Below are 20,155 nucleotides of genomic sequence, written 5' to 3'. Positions count from 1 at the left end.
TGCAAAGTGAAGAACTTGTGCTGACCCACGCCAGATGATGTTCATTCAGCTCTCAGGTAAGAAAGGGATTTGTTTACAAAACAAACGCCGGGTGCTAAGGTGGTCGCCTGGTGGCCTTTTCATCAGGAAACAAAAGAGTTTACCAAGGATGGAACTTGAACTGAGACTAGAACAACAGTATGTTCTCCAACATACCCGTGTTACATCCATATTCCATATGCATGCTTTCATAACCTATCAATCATGCTAAGTACCCTGCATAATCTTTTGAAAACAGACAATGACTGCGCATTTCGAATAAAATTCCACATATTTGAAGCTTGATAATGAAAAGAGTTCTTAAAATAATCTGTTTTGGGGGCATTTATGAATAAGGGACAATTAACGGCATATCGTGTATGAAATGGTGTGTGTCTTACAGCAATTAATTGTCTGAGATAACGTGGGCTCATCCCATTGATTATCTTATACAAATATATGCAAGTCTGATACTGAACTTGTTGATGTATTGATTGCCATTGTAATTTGGAGATCATTTGCTTATGTGGCGTTAGTATACTGGCTTTCAGAACAATTCTTGCATACCGATTTTGTAGTTTTTGGAGTTTATCCATATGACAATGTGCACTTCTACCCCAAACAACAATACAATAATCTATTTGTGACAATATCAAACTATTATATAACAAATGCATTATACTTTCAGACAAATAATGCTTAATTCTACGAATATATCCAATTGTCCGAGAAATCTTACAAAATACTGCATTGATATGCATATCCCATCTGAGATTACTATCAATAATCACACCTAAATATTTAAATGAATCAACATGTTCAATACTACAACCTTTATACACAATATGCAACTTATTCTTCTTTATCCTCCCTTTCGATCCAATTAACATAACTTTCGTTTTTTTGATATTCATAACAAGACAATTCATCTCCAACCAGTGACCGATTAAATTCATTTTATCTTGCAAAAGTTGACTTAATTCCTGTACATTTTTCGAACGAACAAACACTGCAGTATCATCGGCATACAAACACATTTTTGAATCATTTCCTAAATCAACTGTACAAATGTCATTTACAAATAGCGTGAAAAATAATGGACCTAACAGGGAGCCTTGAGGTATCCCAATAGAAACTTTCCTAAACACAGACTGGGCCCCATTAATACAAACACATTGTTCTCTATTTCGGAAATAATCAACACACCACTCTAATTCTTTACCAACAATACCATACCTACTCAATTTTTCAAACAATATAGTATGATTCACTGTATCAAAAGCACGTTTTAAATCCAGAAATATCGCCCCAATAGCATAACTTTGATCAATACACCTTAACATAATATTCATTCAAATCAAGCAGAACTGAACTTGTTGAATGCAGTGGACGAAATCCCGATTGACAATCGCTTAACAAATCAAAATCATTCAAATAGCGATATAATTGACCATGAACTAATTTTTCCAATGTTTTCATTATGACTGACACCACAGATATAGGTCGGTAATTTTCTGGTTTTGTCTTTTCACCTGATTTATGTACTGGTGTGACTCTCGTCTGCTTCCACTCACTGGGTATAATACCTGTTTCAATGGATGCATTAAACAAATGAGTAAGAGGCTGTGTGACAAATGGGATACCCTCTTTTAACAGCCGAGGGTGAATGTCGTCTAATCCAGGTGCCTTGTGAATAGACACATTATCTAGGGCTTTGGCCACTTCTGGCTCTGTTATTTGAACAACCATAAACTTACTGTCAGTGAACTTAGGGGGGTTATTAGAGCCTGTATTTGACTTCGGTATCTCATTGACTGTAGTGAAGTGCTCATTAAAAGCATTGGCAACGTCACCATCAGTTTTTATCAACCATTTTGAAATGTTTTGGATTTGGCCCTTCTTTTTGTTCTTGGATAAAGACATGTTATACTGATATAAGTAGCTGCGTAATGAAAGAGGGGTTTTCAACCGGATATTTTAAAATAGAACGTGGTGTGCGTCAGGGTGACCCATTATCACCTTATTTATTTTTAGTAGTCATTGAAATTTTGGCACACGCTTTGAGAAATGAGACTACCTTGAGAGGGATTGATCTTGGTGATTTTGAAGTAAAGCAGATATTATATGCTGAAGATATGACAATTTTTATTAGAGATAAAGAGTCAGGTTATTACAAAATTTATTTCACTTTTTTTCGGAAGTCAGTGGTTTGAAGGTTAATATGGATAAAACGAAGGTTTTGGTTATTGGTAAGAATGAAGAGAATGTAGGACAATTTCAGTTTGGAAGTATAGTTACAGAAATTAAGATTTTAGGGATTACATTTGCTTTAGAAAGGAAAAGAATGGAGTAAGTTAATTATAAAGAAATATTAAGCAAAATAAAAAAAAACTTTGGGGATGGTGGAAGCAAAGAGATCTTACCATTATGGGGAAAATTTATTTACCTAAAACTTACGCTTTATCTAAATTGATTTATGTGGCGTCATCCTCTGTTGTTCCAAAATGGCTATTTGATAAAATTCAAAAAAGTTGTTTTGATTTAATATGGAAGGGCAAAGATCGCATCAAACGAGCCATTATGTATCAGGATTACAAGGACGGTGGCTTGAGAATGATGAATTTTGAATTGTTTGTGAAAACTCAGAGGGTGATGTGGGTAAAAGGACTTTTGTATGGAGAACCAAATATGAGTTGGAAAGTATGCTTTGATCACAGTTTCAAATCAGTAGGAGGTAGAATTTTATTTCTTTGCAATTATGAGACAAAAAACCTTTCACTTAAGGCACCATCGTTTTATTTAGAAATGCTAGCTGCCTGGGAAGATTTATATAACTGCAGAAGCTTTGAAGAAGGGAAAATTAATCCGATTATATTCAATGATAAAGATTTTTTTTTATTGAAAGGGAAAATGGTATTTAATGCAGATTTATATATGCGGAATGTTTATCATCTAGAACAATCATTTGATAAACAATCAATAAGACCAATAAGTGATTTTCAAAGTTTAGGTTTACAAAGTGAAAATATTGCTGATATATGGAGCCTTTGCGAGTCCATTTTGAAAAGTGGGAAATATGATGGAATTTTATGCAATTGGTATGAAGTAGATGTGAATGATTTTAATATACCTTTAAAGCTTTTTAGAGAAATTACAGATTAAAAAAAATAAAATCCAGGAAGATTTATTCATATTTCGTGTTTCTTTTAAAGCAGTCTTACTGTTTAGAAATTAGAGATGGACACCAAAAATTTGTTTTCGATGATAAAAGTATGAGAGATATTTTTGTAAGGCCTAGAATTTCAACTTTAATTGGAGATCTCAGAGAATTTCAATATAAAATACTACACGGGGCGATTTATACCAAGGAACAGCTTCTAAAATTTGGTTTTGTGGCTGATGATTTATGTTTCTTTTGTTGAAAAAGCTCTGAAACTTACTCGCATCTATTTTGGAACTGCGAAAAGGTTAAATCCCTATGGTATGATTTAATTGGGTACTTTCAGTTAGAAGAGTTACGTGATTTAGTTTGGTGGGATATACACATTGGTTTAGAAGGAATTTCTCACAGAAGTAAATTGTACAACACTCTTAGTTTTGTAGTTAAATATATGTTATATAAAGCGAGGTCACAGTCAATAATGCCGACATTGGCAGAATTAAAAGAGACATTAATTATATTATGTCGAAAGGAAGAGAAGGATATTGCCATCAGAAGAAATAAATTGGGTTTGCATTTGCTGAAATGGGAATGTTTAAACAATTTGTAAAGGATTAGTTTATCTATGCACTCGTACCCCTCCCCCTTTTGTGTGTGTGTGTTTTGATCACTGACATTCTTTTTTTTTCCCTAAATATTTTTGAGTTCAGAGATAAGTATTGTGTATGTAAAATATATATGCAGGTATATGGACATGTATATGCATGCATGTATGTGTGTGTATGTAGCATAATCATAAGCATAATTAGTATAATTATTTATGTTTTGAATGCGGGCAGAAATAATTGTTTTTTTGTGTTAAGTGAATGTGTGTGCAGGTGTTACTGAGAATGTGTGTGTGTGGATGAGAGGGTGTGTGTCTGTCTCGGGTAAGGATGTGGATGTGGCGTAGAGGGCGGGGAGGTGGTTTTGGAGATGAGAGGGACGGTTTCCTTTTGTGGGGGGCGGGGTAATAATTTTGAGTGGTTGAGGGGTTGGGTATGGTGGAAAGGTGGGAACGAGGGTGGTTTTTTTTTGCTATTATTCTTTTTAATATAATAGAAATTCCATTTTCTGTTCTTCTAGTGTTTGGCTAAATTGCCTTCAACTGCATATGTATCTTCTTTTTTTTTGGGTAGTTAAAAAGAAATTGTTTGGTTCATCTTATCATCTTATTTTTCTCTTTCTTGTTTGATTTCTGCCTTAAAATGAATTGAATGGATTCTTGTTTTATGGAATATGTCTCATACATGTATGAACATTTATGACAAATGTTATGTATAAGACAGGGCTCGACACTAACGGTGGCCCGGTGGCCCGGGGCCACCAAATTTCAAAAAAGGGCAAATTTGGTGGCCCGCCTCGGGCCACCAAAATTTTTTGAAAAGTATGTGAATAAATTCGTAACTTTTTGCGCCGGAAATTAGCGGTTAAATTTGTTCAAAGGATGGATGAAAAGGACTGATTGAATGCCTGAGAGTGAGTGTTGCAAGTTTGTTGAAGTTTATTTATGAGTAGATATGTCCAACTTCTAATTCTTACTATCATAAATCTTAAATATTTGACTCATTAAAAAAAAGTATTGTTTTTTTCGGGACACCAAATTTTTCTCTCGGGCCACCAAAAATATGAAATTTAGGATTTTGGTGGCCCCATCGGGCCACCAAACAAAAAAGTTAGTGTCGAGCCATGTATAAGGTATGTATTTTTTTTTTGAAACTGTTATATTTCCAAAGGAAATGGAATTAATAGAAAGATCACTGAAAATAAAAAAGTGTGTGTGATCACTTCTGTGTGTTTGTATATTAGTATCGTGCCATTGTCACTGAATTATCCGATAATATACGGCTGCTCAATGAATAGTGCTTGTACATGTGCCGTATAGATGAAGATTTATTTGTATGGGTTCTACATTTTACAGGGAAGGTAAATTTTTGCGAGAAAATCAGAAACCTCATATGAAAAATGAAAGAACATTCTAAGAGGAGTTCAAAGTTTTATGAGAATCGGTTTTGAAATGGCTTAGATATCCAAAAACAAAGTAAAACAAAGTGGTCCTAATAAAAGGTGGGTTTCTCCCTTTATTATGACTTGTTTTTGGATATCTCAGCCATTTCAAAATCAATTTTCATCCAATAAACTTTGAAATTCTGTCAGAAATGGATGCCCTTTCATATTTCATAAGAGGTTTCTCATTATTTCACACCAAAATTGGAAACCAGCAGCCCCATTTCTACCAAAACCATCTCTGTAAGACAAACAATAGCAATATAGCATCTTTTCGTTTTAATTTCACCCGCGACAAGTACATCAGTTATGTAATGCTCTACATATGAATAGACAATGATATTCATGACATTTGCTTAACGTTTTTGAGTGATCCGCATTTTATGATATCCGCTTTTCAGTTATAGATCACTTTGTTTCATAGATATGATATCCTTTTGCCTCAATTAATACAATGTATGCAGTGTTTCTATTTGTTTGTCATTTTTTTCTATCAAACTCGTGATAATGTCTTTCTTACAAATTGTTAACAATGATGATTTATCAATTGTGCACTCTGTGTTTATATTACCATTATGTTGGAAAAAGATAAAGCACAATTGAATTGAATTTTTATACTGTGATTTAAAAACACAGTGAGTGGATAGCTCATGATGAATTATTACACAAACTGTATGCAGATGTTGATTTACTTACAGCAAGTGATGACAGCCTTGAGTCCTGGTCCTTTCGAGTAATCAGTGAGTAACTCACAAATTTACAGTCAGTCAGACCAGGAGAGAAACAAGCAACGGAGACGGGTTCATTAGAGATCGAGCTGGTTTTCATTCTCGCCAGAGATGGCGACATGCAAATGGACAACAATAACGGGGGCAAATAATAATAATGATAATAATAATGATGATGATGATAATAATGGTAATGATGATGATGATGATAGCAATGATAATAATAATGATAATACGAAGAAGAGGAAGAAGAAGAAGGAGGAGAAGAAGAAAAATTCCCGTACAAATGTGTGAACAAAAGACGCATTTATTGTTCACATTATGCAAAACTAAGTTTACATTCAGCAAGAGCTCTACAAACGTGAGCTCGGAAAGGATAGCTTGCATGTATACGGATATACGATGACAAAAGTTGCAAAATTACGATCCGATGAAACTTGTGTAAAATAGAACCAGACATGAGAAGCAATGGTTGTTTGAAACTTTATTTAACTCTGTAGACATAATCGTTCTGGTTTTGAAGAAATCACTTTCGTTTTTGTTTGTGTACGACATTGTGATGGGGGGGGGGGGGGGGGGGGGGAAGGGGGGACTCTTCATTTCAAAGCATCAGTTTTAGCAGGGAAAGTCCTTTACATCATAACACTCAGCTATGAAGTTCAAGTACGTTTCCTCAATTCCTTCCTCAATTTATATATAGCACGCATTACTTCAAGTGTAGAAGTTATTTGGACGATTTTTCTTTGAAGAGGTTTCATTATCTATGTGAGCTTTCGTAGCCATTCAAACGGTTATACTGCTTTGTATAGTGTCATCCATGCTTAAAAAAGAGGAATACTTTTGGTTTGGTCTTGTTTCTATTTTCATATTGTTGCAGGAAAAATTACACTTTCGGTTATTTGTTCATGGTAAGGGACTTTCTGAACACACATTCGCCATTTACTTCCCAACAACAAACGCATTTAGGTTGCATGTAATGATGCATTGTAGATTGCGAACAATAGGGCCTAATTATAATATTATATCAGGAAAAAAAAGGCCCGGTTAGTTCTGTACTTGTGTTGCAGGATTTGTTTATAATAACCAGAATGTTACACTTTATTTGAGGGCATTATAAAACGTTTTGATCAACAATGATTATTGACTCACCTCATTGTGGAACAGCAGAATGCATAGTGCATCTTACTGTCTTGGTTGTACAAAATTAAGATCTGTAGGGGGAAGTGGTATAATAATTATACAGCCTATTAACGTGCCCGATAATGTCTTTAATGAATGCTTTGTCAAATGACTATGAATCATGACGTTTACAATAAAACGGCAGGAAGAGGTTGAGAAAAAAAAGAGCTCTGGTAATTGGCTTGACACGGTCTGTGTATACAGACACTCAACTATAACAAGTATTCAAGAACACTTGTTATTTAACACCAAAAAATAGAAAACGAAACTGACTCATTAACTAAACAACCCTCAAAAGTATCCTTGTCATCATTGGCAATCATTTTCAGGCTGTTAGATGGCGTGATTATTCTGGATGTTATTCAGGAATTGTTCATGAAGATGGGTTTATGAAAGCAAGGAAATGTCCTGTGTGACCGACTTAAAATATCTAAGTAGTCTCAGATGGACTCGGGAACTGTCAATGAGTTATAAGTTATGGTCTTCTTCATCCCAATATAGTTCTTCATCTGATGAGAGCGGTTTGTGCAGTGCTTCCAAATCAGAAAGCAGACAAGCATGTGCAAATTGGCGTGTAAATATAGTGGGAAGCTGATGATCTTGATATATGATTTTAAGATCTCATCATACTCAAGAAGATTCGCTCAGTGTGGGCATCAGGTTTATCAAAAATTGCTTTTAATAATTACAAGATAAGACACCCACCCTGCTGCATCAAAGAGACATACTAGCTACTCCAATGAAATTTGTATAGTCATACAGATAAGGCATCTCTACTAATGAATGGCAACATTAGTGCGTTGCCATGCACTTCTTCAAGAAACGTACTTCACTTCTTGATTATAACCTATTCCATACAGGAAGTGATAGGCATATTTCAAGCGTTTTACTTGAAGTGGTTCATCCGGTTTCATGCCTTTTGCAGAAGAGCAAATATCTGGATTAGCAGATGTCTCTTTGATAAATCGCATACAAAATCCTTCGACTTCCTTTGAAATTATTCTCTAGATGAGAAGGAGGGAAAAGGAGAACACCACCCTGAAACCCGAGAGACCTCTGTAATTGGATGCGTGTCACGAGTACGACACCAACGAGTATACAGCCCACGAGCTTGACACTAAAGGCAAATGTGGCCATGAGTCCAATACTGCGATGGGAAAACAAGCCCCACAAGTCGAACACTATATTATGCATGCAAAGACCGAGGCAAAGGAGTCCCATGAGTCCGATACTATAGGAAAACAAGGCCTAGTCTGGCATCCAGATCATCTGCTAATACAACTTTGCTTCCCAGAATATCAACGTCAAAAGAAGTACGACACATAACAGAAGTAGTGCAGGTTCAGCTAGATGGTCGTGCCGCGTCTTCGTCGCTGCAGCAGAGGAAGCATTTCGTTGAAGGGACTACATTTGGCAAAAGTCTCATAAAGGTCCCGTAGGCCTTTTTTGCTTAGTGTCGGACTCATGCACCTTTCTTTGCCTGCTGTCAAACTCGTGGCCTTACTTGAATATGAGTGCCGAGCTCTATGGAATGTATGGTTCTTTGTTTGGACAATGTATCACTAATCTCGAGCTCGTGGGTCGCGGGATTCGTGGATGTCAGGCTCGTGGGATGATCCCTATAAAAAGCGCATTTTGTCATGGTGAAATTACTTAGTGAAAGTGAATTACTCTTTGGTTACTCTGTAATCTCAATATTAATGTATACTATAATGGTTTATCATTTGGTCCCCGGTTCGGCTACTATATGCAATTACAGTCAGTCCGCAGCGTGTGCGATAATGAGGCACGAACGACAATTTTATTCAGAATCACGTTTACGCAGTTTGTGCCCTTGAGACTGACGAGATTTCGCGATACTTTGTGAGAGTTTTTGCAGAGGAGGTCGCAACAACAGCTTTCATAGCTTTCGCAGTGCTTTGTTTGACCCAGGATGGTTAGTTAAGTTATAGAGCTGATTATGCTCATTAAATTGATACCTAATTTCCCTATTTTTGATGTCAATATAGTAGTCCATTTTAGCATCAAAGTAAACGATTATTTTGCCAATGTTCAAGAAGCTTTTAGATCATAGTTTGATGTTTTGCTAGTTCCTGACTGGTATTTCTTCGATTTCACAATCGTGAAACTTGAGCGAGTATGATCAATTAAAAAACGAAGAGGGGCACCATTTTTAAGGTTGTGAATTTTCCTGTTGAAAACAAGTCAAATTATGTTTTCTTACTGGAAGTGGGGTAGTGAATGAACACGCGTGGAATGTGTTGTTGATACCCAGACAATAGTCGTGGACAATGGCCAGGATTGGAATGTTTCATGAGGAATTCCACTATCGCAGCTAGTCTTTGTTCATTCTGAAATGTGGTGTGTGCAAGCACATGGAAACATGTGCTTACTTCTTTCATGTGCATGCATTTCACCCTGTGTCAAGAATTCAGACTAGCAGTGCTCGGGGCAATCCACATGAATAATTGATTAAGCATTCATGTGCCTTGCAGCAGAGCTCGGGACAGGTGGCAGCCAGGTCCATTGTTCAGGGTCATTGTAAGTGCACACTCACATACACATCATTGGTTCCTGTGTAAAGTTCAAGTTTTGTATAGAGAGTGAAAATTCGATCACAATCTGGAACCTAACATTTAAAACTCACAGCATTGAGTCAGCAGCCAATGGATACTACGCAATGCGACACGCCGCGTCTTGCGACAGATTTCGACCAATCATAGACCCGGAATTCCGGTGCGAATGCGAGGATAATCTTTTTAAACTCGACGCTAGACATGTCTCTGAATTTTGCTAGTTCCTGACCCGTATTGAAATGAAGATGGGAAAACGTGCCCTTATTGTGATACTATATACTTTAGCGGACATAGTCTTCACCATATTTTAGAGGGGCATGAAAGATTTCAGGTTAGTTTTTTGGCGTCAAACGTGAAGAAATATTTTTGAATGTAATACCGAACTTCGAGAGGGATTTTGATATTCTATATTCTTCTTTTCCGTTTATTTTGATCATGAGCATAGTTGCTTATGTTTTCTCTTTTAATCGATACTAAAAGTGTCGAAAACTGACGAGAAATACTCGTTCTACACGGATTTATTCATGACCATGTATCTGCTCATTACGTATGCAAGCACCGCTCAGCCGTGCATACGACTTGAATAAATACGTGCGTTTTCGCTCGCGCTGCGGACTGACAGATTACCATTGCCATACCATTGCTATCACTGTTGATATTATCAGCAGTTTGACTCTAAAAATATGATATAAAACATGCAAAAAGAGTAACAAAAATATTTCAACGTACATTATTCCAATACCTTTATATATCAAGACAGTACGCAGGAATCCCGCCCCCTCTGAAGAAGAAAGTGCCTGTGGAAGTATAATGAGCCTTATGAAATGTTTCCGTTACATTTGGCTCTACATAGTTTTCAAAGATTTCCTACAGTTGGCACTGCTGATCTTTCAGTCAATATTGTAAATCTACGTATCGAGATACGCAACATTTCAGGTGCGGTGCAATTTAAGACACAATTTATATATATGGAATGAAACAAAAAAAAACCCACCCAAAACAAAACAAAACAAAACAAAAGAAAGCACAACCGTGCATTGTTTTATCGCGCGCTTGTGAATTTGAAGTGTGTTCAATGACTCTTTTTTTTAAATGTGTGTATGTTCATTATTTATGTTTGGTAACCCAAGTCACGCCTTTGTGGATTACCAACAAATCCTATAATGTTGCCGTGGTAAACTTGAGTTTATTACATTTCAATATCCAAATTCATAATGAATTGATATATCCAATATCATCTATGCAGACTCCATTACCGAGGCTTTTGCAAATCTTGCTTACATAACGTAAACAACAGCAGTTTACACTGTAAAAACATCGGTGTTAGATTTAACACCACGGGTGTTAAATCTAACACCGATCAAACTTCAATAAATGACCACACCCACAGGTGTTAAAAATGCACTGTGATGGTGTTGAATAGTGTTCACTTGACACTTCGTGGTGTTAATTTGACACTGTACCTGGTGTTATTTTGACACTGTACTGGTGTTCATTCAAAAATGACACCACATGGTGTTGATTTGATATTTGTTGGTGTTAATATCAATGGTTTAACACCCGTCCAGCTTCAATAAGAGACGACACCAGCTGGTGTTACTTTGGTGTAAATTTATTTTCAGATTTTTTCAAAAATCTAATATTTTAATGTAAAATTCTTGATCGTCTTGTTTGAATTAAAAATCAACAAGAAGTGCAGTTACTAAGAAACTCTTCAAAAAACAGTTTAAAATTTGGAAATGACACCCGGAGGTGTTAATTTAACACCATAAATGAGCACCGAAAATTTAACACCAGCTCGGTGTTCACTATTTAACACCGGACTTTTTTGCAGTGTAGAAAGTGGTAGAGTCCCACGGCGCAATTAGGTCCATGTCATTTTCTCTGATTGCAGTACACGTTTAATGATCTATTGTTCGTCGAAGGTGAAGAAGGCACCCAGAAAGGAAGAAAGAAAGAAAGAAAGAAAGAAAAAGACAAACAACAGAAGTTGAAGGAAATAAGAGAATGTAAAAAACCTAAGTTGCATGGCCAATGGTTCTTTCGATGTCTGGTCATCGAAACGAAAAATGATGACATGTTAACCCGACAATGGCATTCTCACAGATAACTGATAAGCCTCGTACAAGGAAGTGTTCACCTACCATTACTACCCGAAAACATGATGTCTTTTGATCTTGGATCAAATTTCACATACAATACTTCTGTAAACTGGGGACGGTCGTAGACTCCTAATTTATAATCTCTGCGTTCTCTTTTGGCAAGGAGTATAGCAGCTTAAAGACTTTCTTGGAGCTTATTGTCCCACGAATGTGATATTTTTTTTTTTCACTGGAGCCTATATCACCTGGCCACAAAGATGGATCTGACGAAAGATTGGCGTTGTGTCTGGGCTCTGGTCTTTCTTGTCACACTCTTCGCCTGTGTGTTATCAGGTGAGTTTGCTTTATCATATACATACAGCAATGTAAAGATTGTATAGCTTTATCGTATCCATTAGTAAAAATCTACAAAACTTTTAAAAATATGGCCAGGCCTTAAAAAATAAAATGTGGCCAGGTGATATAGGCTCCAGCAAAAAACCATTAGCATGTCGTTCTTAATGTCCGCTCTGATTTCTGTGTTGTACATTTTCCATTGTTATCGTTTCGGAAGCCATCGGAGACACCCGATTAAAAAGTGTCCTCATTTATATGTTGTGTGCGTTCCATGTTTCTCTTCGTTGTTACTTAGCTTTCTCGGCTACCTTGTACTGCTCTTTTCTTCCCTGTTCGACGTCTTCGAAGCGATCTTCTGCTCATCATGATTTTGACGGAATCCATGTTCTTCAGCTTCTCCTGCGTCTTACCTCATTCTGCTGGTTGATTATTTTCTCGCTTTATGCACTCGTTCCTGTAACTGCGGCTTGTTTGGCAACACAAACTTTCATAGTTCCACATATACAGCGGGTAATTTTCTGATTGCACCGTTTAGTTCTCTATCAAATGATGGCTTTTTTAGTTGTTCAAGCACATACGGATAGAATCAGATTAAGTTGGTGGAGTATGTATATACGAACAACATTTTACGACAATTGTTGTCGCTGACAATCTAAATTCATCCGCAAATGAATTGCCCATGATTTCAATGAAGAGTTAACTCAAAATATGTCGTGTAATTATATTACTGTGAATCAATGCAACGATATGTAGAAGAGTTTTAGTAAAGATACGTTTTCTTTGTTGCATTCAAATGATAGGAGTTTGAATAAACATTTTGATGAGCTGAAATTATTTTTCGAGATTGATGCAAATTAACAATTTTCTGTTATTGGTTGAAGTGAATGCTGGTGAAATTCCAATTCTGAAGATTCTTTGGCAATTGACGGCAACAATATGTTTGTTAATAACAGGCCCGATAAGAGTGGTGGAGGTGTTGCATTAATATCGCGTACTCTTTAATGTATTGTTCATGATGATATTTCGAGAATGGACAATATTGTTGAATCTCTCTTTTTTTTTTTCAGAAATCTATATCCAAGAAATTAGGAATGTTGTGCTAGGCATTATATACAGACCTCCCAACTCCAATTACAAGAATTTTTTTTTAAAACTTACTTCTCAGATTTAGTAAAATCCCCAGTTTTCAAAATCAAGGATTGTTTCTTCCTTGGCGACTTCAATGTTGACCTACTCAAGTCTAAAAATGATAATGTCGCACATGAGTTTCTCCAAACATTTTTTTTTTGTCCTCTTCTTTTCTTCCGCTTATTTCGAAACCTACGGGTATCAAAGATCACTTTGCTACCCTGATCGATAATTTCTTTTGTAATACCCTACCCCTTTCTGATTCCTATATAATTCTTTCAGATATGACCGATCATTATCCAGTTATGACTTATTTTACTCTTAAAACTTCAGTTAATAATGCTCAATCTTTTTTATCTTCTTTAAAGTCGTAGTGTTTCTTCCGAAAAGTTAGCTAGTCCTGATGCGGTTCTTGAAAATGCTGACTGGTCAGGAGTATTCGAGAGTGATGATATTAATTTGTCTTTTGATTATTTCATGGATACATTTAATAATCATTTGGATAATGTAATTCCAAAACGAACAACACCAGATAACAAAAAGACACCTAGGTTACCGTGGATTACAAATTAAAATCAATTCTTCGTTCAATTAACAAAAAAAAAAAAAAAATAGATACAAACTTGGAAAAGATGAGCGATGAAAACATGAATACATTACATATAAAAACACTTTAACTATGATTTTACGTTCTGAAAAGAAAACATATGATTTTAAGCGATTGCAAAGATACAAGTTTGATATGAAAAATACTTGGAATGCTTTCGAGCAAGCTATGAATGTTTCGATGTAAAACTTCAGCTATTGATAATATCAAGTTGAATTATGAAACAATCAGTGACCACATCAGTGTTCACATTGCAAATGTTTTTAGTTCTTATTTTTCAAAGATAGGTGAAAATTACGCTCAAAATATCTTTGTGTCACATCATCATTTTACTGAATATTTAGGTCAGCGTAATTCCAATTCTGTTTATTTCACTCCAACTAATAGACATGAGATTATTAATATTGTATCTTTTTTGAAGAACAAGAGGAGTTCTGGTTATGATGATGGAGATAATTTCATTCTTAAAAGTGTTATATCTTCAGTTGCCGATCCACTTACTCATATTGTAATTTGTCAATTTCTAATGGTGTGTTTCCTGATAAGATGAAATTGTCCAAAGAATTCCATTATTTAAGAAGGTTAACAAATCTGAAGTCAGTGATTATCGCCCAATTTCATTATCATCATCGTTGTCCAAAGTTCTAGAGAAACTCATTAATAAGGGAATTATTAATTTGTTGAAGTTGAACAAAATGTTTACTAATTCTCAATTTGGTTTTTGAGAGAAACATAGTACAACTCATGCTCTTCTGTATTTCGTTGATAGAGTAGCTCATGCAATTGATAATCATTCTCATTTAATTAGTATTTTCTTGGACTTATCCAAGGCCTTCTACACAATTGATCACGATATTTTACTCCACAAGTTATTACAATGGGAAGGACTTAGAGTAGTTCAAGAGTTACTTAAGAAATAGAAAACAATATGTTCCAATCAAAGACAATTATTCAGTAATAAGAGAAGTAAAATGTGGCGTTCTACGGGGAAGTGTAATAGGGCCACTATAATCTATTGCTTATTTTCATGATTTTTGTCAGGCATCTGAAGTAATTTCCTTAATCCATTTTGCTGACGATACCAATGTTTTTTTTCCCCCATAATGATGTTAATTCTGTAGTTTAAAAAGTCAATTTTGAGTTACAAAAAGTGAATAACGAAATACATGATTTTTAGTAATACTGTTGACACTTTAAGTACAGCTATAGTTTTGAATGATTTTCATTTAGAAAGAGTTTCACATTTTAAATTCCTTGGAATTATTGTTGATGACAAACTTTCCTAGAAATTACATATTGATTATATTTGCAACACAATCCGGCGTAATATAGGCGTTATAAATAGAATTAAATTGTACATCCCTAAAAAATGAAGGGTTTGTTCGCAAAAACCGATAAGTCCATTTTTGAAGATTTTGAGTAGGGTCTTTGCCATAAATTACAAAATAATACCTTTAAAATGATATATTGGTCATTACATATGGGGGTACATTTTTGAAGTAATGGTCAAAAGAAGCAAGAATGTTTTTATTATTCTCTCTATTTTTCTTGACCTTTAATCGCAAATATCTCCTTTTGGCAATTCTGGACTTATCGGTTTTTGCGAACAAACTCTTCAAATACTTATGTTATGTTCGTCATTGGTATTGCCTTATTTTAATTATGGTGTTAGTTTGGGCAACACTCACCAGAACCTACTGGATAGAGTGTTCCTTCAACAAAGGAAAGCTCTCCGTGTCATTTGTTATTCTTCCATACCCTCACACTCAAATTTGTTATTTGCTTCTAATAAGCTGCTGTAATGAAAGATTCGTTTTTATCTAATTTAGGGCAATTTATGTATGTGTACAGCGGCAACTCACTACCGTCCATTTTCGATTCTGTGTTTCTAAGAAATCAATTATTCCATGAGTATCCAACCTGACGTCCCAATGAATTTCATTTACCTCTTTTACGAACGATTTTTGCTAAGAACACACTTATTTATACTGTCTCAACTTATTGGAATGTTCTGAGTAATGATATAAAAAAGTCCCCCCACATATTCATTTAAAAGTAGATTAAAGTCTTTTCTATTGCAATTTCATGATCCCACAGAATTGAATTAGCCTGATCTTGGCTCATTGTAATTCCTTTTCGAAGATCTTGGATTACAAATAATATACTGTCACTTTTTTCCTCATCCTTGTTGTCCTGAGACACAGAGTAGATTTGATTTTATTATTTCTGCATCTTTTTCTCTTCATTTATCTATAATTCTGTATCCTTTTCACGCATCCCACTGTGTTTTTTTTTAATAATTCTGTCGAAGATCGCTGGATCTGCTGTGCTCTTCTGTCCGTCGTAATTTCTTCCTGTCATGTTTATTCTTGACTAATCCTGTCTTGTCTTTCAGTCTTCTTTTATTAGTTTCGTAATCCCAGTCTTATTTAATGTTAATTCGCGTGTGTATTTGTGTCTGTTTGTATAGCTCTGTCTTCTTAATGGGCTTCCAGACTTTTTATCTGACTTTTTCCAGCCTTTTTTTTTCTTGTTTCCCTTTTTGCGTCAGTTTATTTTTTCTTTTTGAAATTCCGAACCTGAGGGGCCCACATTGTACAAGCTTTGTCTTTTTAGTGGGTCCCTCCATTTTTCGATGTTTGGCGCATTGTTATATATCGTCTGTATCACTTTGAACAGTTAGTCAATTTTCATGACAACGTTTCGTTACTCCAAGGTTTACTTTGTTTTGATTTGCAACCTTATTCTATGTTACCAAAGAAAGTTAAATGTTAATGATCTTTTCGAAAAAATGAAATAAAATTTGAATTGAAAATTGAAAATCTTAAGCCAAAGGAAAATGAAAGGTGTGAGCGAACATCATTTCGTCATGTGCAGATAGTGCACAGACACTAAAGGCCACAACAAGCAATAAAGCAAGCACTCATATCACGTATCGATCAATAAAAAAAAAACAACAACAGATAGAATATACTGTTTATGGGAAGCATAATAATTTTGATGTCACTTGCATTTGTTTTGATGACAAGTTATGCAATTAGAAGAATATTCTTATATTCACTACAATAAGTTTACGTTACAATCATTAAGAAGTTTTGTTGACGTTCAAATTGGATAAAGAAATAAAGCATTTCACCTCCTCACCGGCTCACATGTCTCTGCTGAATTACACGCAATATTCTTTATTCAATATTCTCCATGCATAATATGATAATCAGAAACGGATAGAACTGTATCCTCCATGTCGAACTGTTTTATATCCCTCATATTATATTGGCAATGATGGCTTTCTAAAGGCGAAACGACTTATGCAAACTCCCCATAAAGTTCTACAAGTAAAAAAAAAAAAGATGAGGAAGTCTTTCGTATCCCAGCTGAAGACTTCGCGAGATATTCACCATTCCGAAACGCTTAAAGTGAGCTGCCACTCAAAGTAAAAAATGAAAAATAAAACATATAAATCAATCAAACAGAGGATTGTTATATTTATAGTCATATCAAACATGCTGGTTTTATCCCAACTGAGACATCGATTATTCAAATCGGCACATATACAATTACTTACAAAAAAATCAAAAAGTCCAGTTGAAAGGACAAGGAACCAGCTGACAAAACATCAACGGGACCTATAAAACACAAATAAACACACCATATCTTGTAGAATAATGCTTGTTATCTATTATCCTGTTTTCCCAAGCATTGAAGCACAAATCATTAATAACATGCTTTCACTTACTGCTATGTAGATTGTTACTGTCATATATGATTAACCGTGAATTGAAATTTGGTCATCACTCAAGTTGAAATAGACACTAGTGCGCATGGAATATATAGTTTAGTTAACGATCATAATTGTGAAGAGCTAGAGATTGGATTTAGGTGAATAGGTTGAGGGGATTTTTTTTATGGGTTTCTTGATACAGTTAATCTAATGGTCGAAGGGAAATTGTTCCACAGCTTTCATCTCAACTGTGAAGGTCCTATATCACCAGCTAGATTTCGGGTTCTTTTTGGGTCTAGTTGAGAAGATTGAGGGTTGTATTTGTGACAGTGCACCTCAAAACAAACAAAAAGTCGCCAGACATGAATTTTTAGTTAAGACCATATTCTGAAATAGCAGACTTTAAGCTTTAAAATGATGTATAACTCAAATCAAATGGACTCTCCTAACCTATCTAAATATTGGAAAGAAAGCAAAACCTCAGAAAAAGTGGGAACTGAGAAAAGAGGCTCTGAAGTACAGTGTGTATTCAAGCGCTTAATCTTTACCAAACCGTGCTGGCTGTGCGATGAGTGGGACAAAAAATAGGAAGTAAACAACTGGAGTAACAACAATGAGGAGATTATCAGATTAAACTGAAATTAAGCATGCCTCATTAACACATTCTGTCCATAATTAATGCCAACTTTCAAAGCAGTAGCACTATCCTTTAAAAAGTCATTAAAGTTGAAAGTGAAGAGTGTAGACAAGGTTTTTCAGAAATGAAAAAGGGATTCTGAAGACACACCTAATCACACTATTCTATCAAAAATGTTCGAGATTAACTGCTAAAAAACACACTTTCCTGCCCGTTTTATGATACCAAATTTTAGCATAATGTAAAAGAAGACCTGCTCTTTCAGAAAATATGAAAAAGTCAAGTTCGGCTAGGTTGACCCATTTCACTTGTTTTCAGTGCTCACGCAAAATCAGTGTGTGCGACTTTATGTTCGTTTTGAGGTGCACGGTCACATTTGATGATCTAAAATTTCTAAATAAGGGTGTAGGCCCTAACATAGTCAAGAATTTAATGTACCTTTGGAGTCCGGTTGTTGGGAAACTATATAACGTATAAGTAAAGGGTGAGGAGGCAACTTTTCAAACCTCAAGCACATGACGCCCAGCCCTATTTTGAAGGCGCTGTAGACGATTTATATACTAAGATCTGGATATGAATAGAGGTTAAAAACCAATTCAAATGGTCAGGTCTGGGGAGAATGAGTGACCTTGCTGCATGATGACAGTTGGCTTTTATTTAATTTATATAATTTTCCTCAGATGAAAGGTTCTCCCACTTGTGTGCTGGCCATAATCATAAATCTTCATTAATTATACTGCGTAACAGCTTTACCAGAAGAGTAACAAATTACTACGTCTGCAACTCCTTCAACAAAGACTCCCGTTAACGATGTACTCAGGGATGAATATGTGCTGACAGCTATCAAAAAGTCAAATGTCACGGTGTTGATGCAATCCAAATTCCAAAAAAAAAAAACAAATTAAAAAAAAAACCTCTTGCAACTCAGAAACCAGCGAAGAGAACACAGACACAGCTGTATGTCGCATTGCCAAACTTAACAGCTTGGAGTCGACCTGATATCTGACGATATTGATCGCAGTATAATAGTCACCGTCTAACCGTATCTATCCCCCTCGATATTGTATTGTCAGAAAAAAAACAACAACTCTAGAAAGCACAATGCGAATAAAACAGGTCAATTATAACAGCGATCTAAACAGCTGGTCACTAGGCTGAGCGTGCTGTACCCAGGATAATCCTCTTAATTGTATACACACACAAAGTCTCATCACACCAGATTTTCAGAAACAATCGGAATACGATATCCTTTTAATTCTCCAGGCAACACCTCTGATATAAACTTTATGCTCTTATATATTTTTACTTCCTTATATATGTTATTTTGCTTCGTTATACTCTCCATAATTCATAATTCTGTACCTGTATTTGTGACACTTTTATATTTATACATTGTATTTGTTAATGTATCTTTAATTCTGTACATGTATGTGTCACCTGTCACTGGCAAATGAATTTTGATCTGAATGACAACTAATTATTAGCAATGTTCAACTTGTCATGGTAACTCAATCCAGCATACTCTAAAAGGATACTTTGAATACATTTCTGATTATTATCTCCCAATGGAATTTGATAACTTTCTGAATGGTTAGAACAACCACTTATTGATTTGCAATTTTGATTATATAAGTATAAAGAATGCTTGACAGTGTGGAAACACTTTAGAAACACAGAGACAAAGGTTTTCGGTCATTGCTGTGTCTTAGACTTCGCTCAAGTATTAAGAACATGAAGAATAATCATCTTGCCAATTATACCTAATTACACAAATACTAGATAGACGCAATTTTATAAATGTGACGGAGGAGTGAATTTTCACATACGCAATGATTTAAGGTTTAAAAGAAGGCCATTCAGGTTTTGAATTAATAAATGAAGTCATTGAATAATAACAATAATAACGACGATAATGAT

This window comes from Diadema antillarum, unplaced genomic scaffold, assembly GCF_040938485.1.
Source record: "Diadema antillarum isolate AM-2024a unplaced genomic scaffold, OU_Dant_1.0 seq00000550_RagTag, whole genome shotgun sequence".
Taxonomy (NCBI): domain Eukaryota; kingdom Metazoa; phylum Echinodermata; class Echinoidea; order Diadematoida; family Diadematidae; genus Diadema; species Diadema antillarum.
This window is presented reverse-complemented; position numbering follows the sequence as displayed.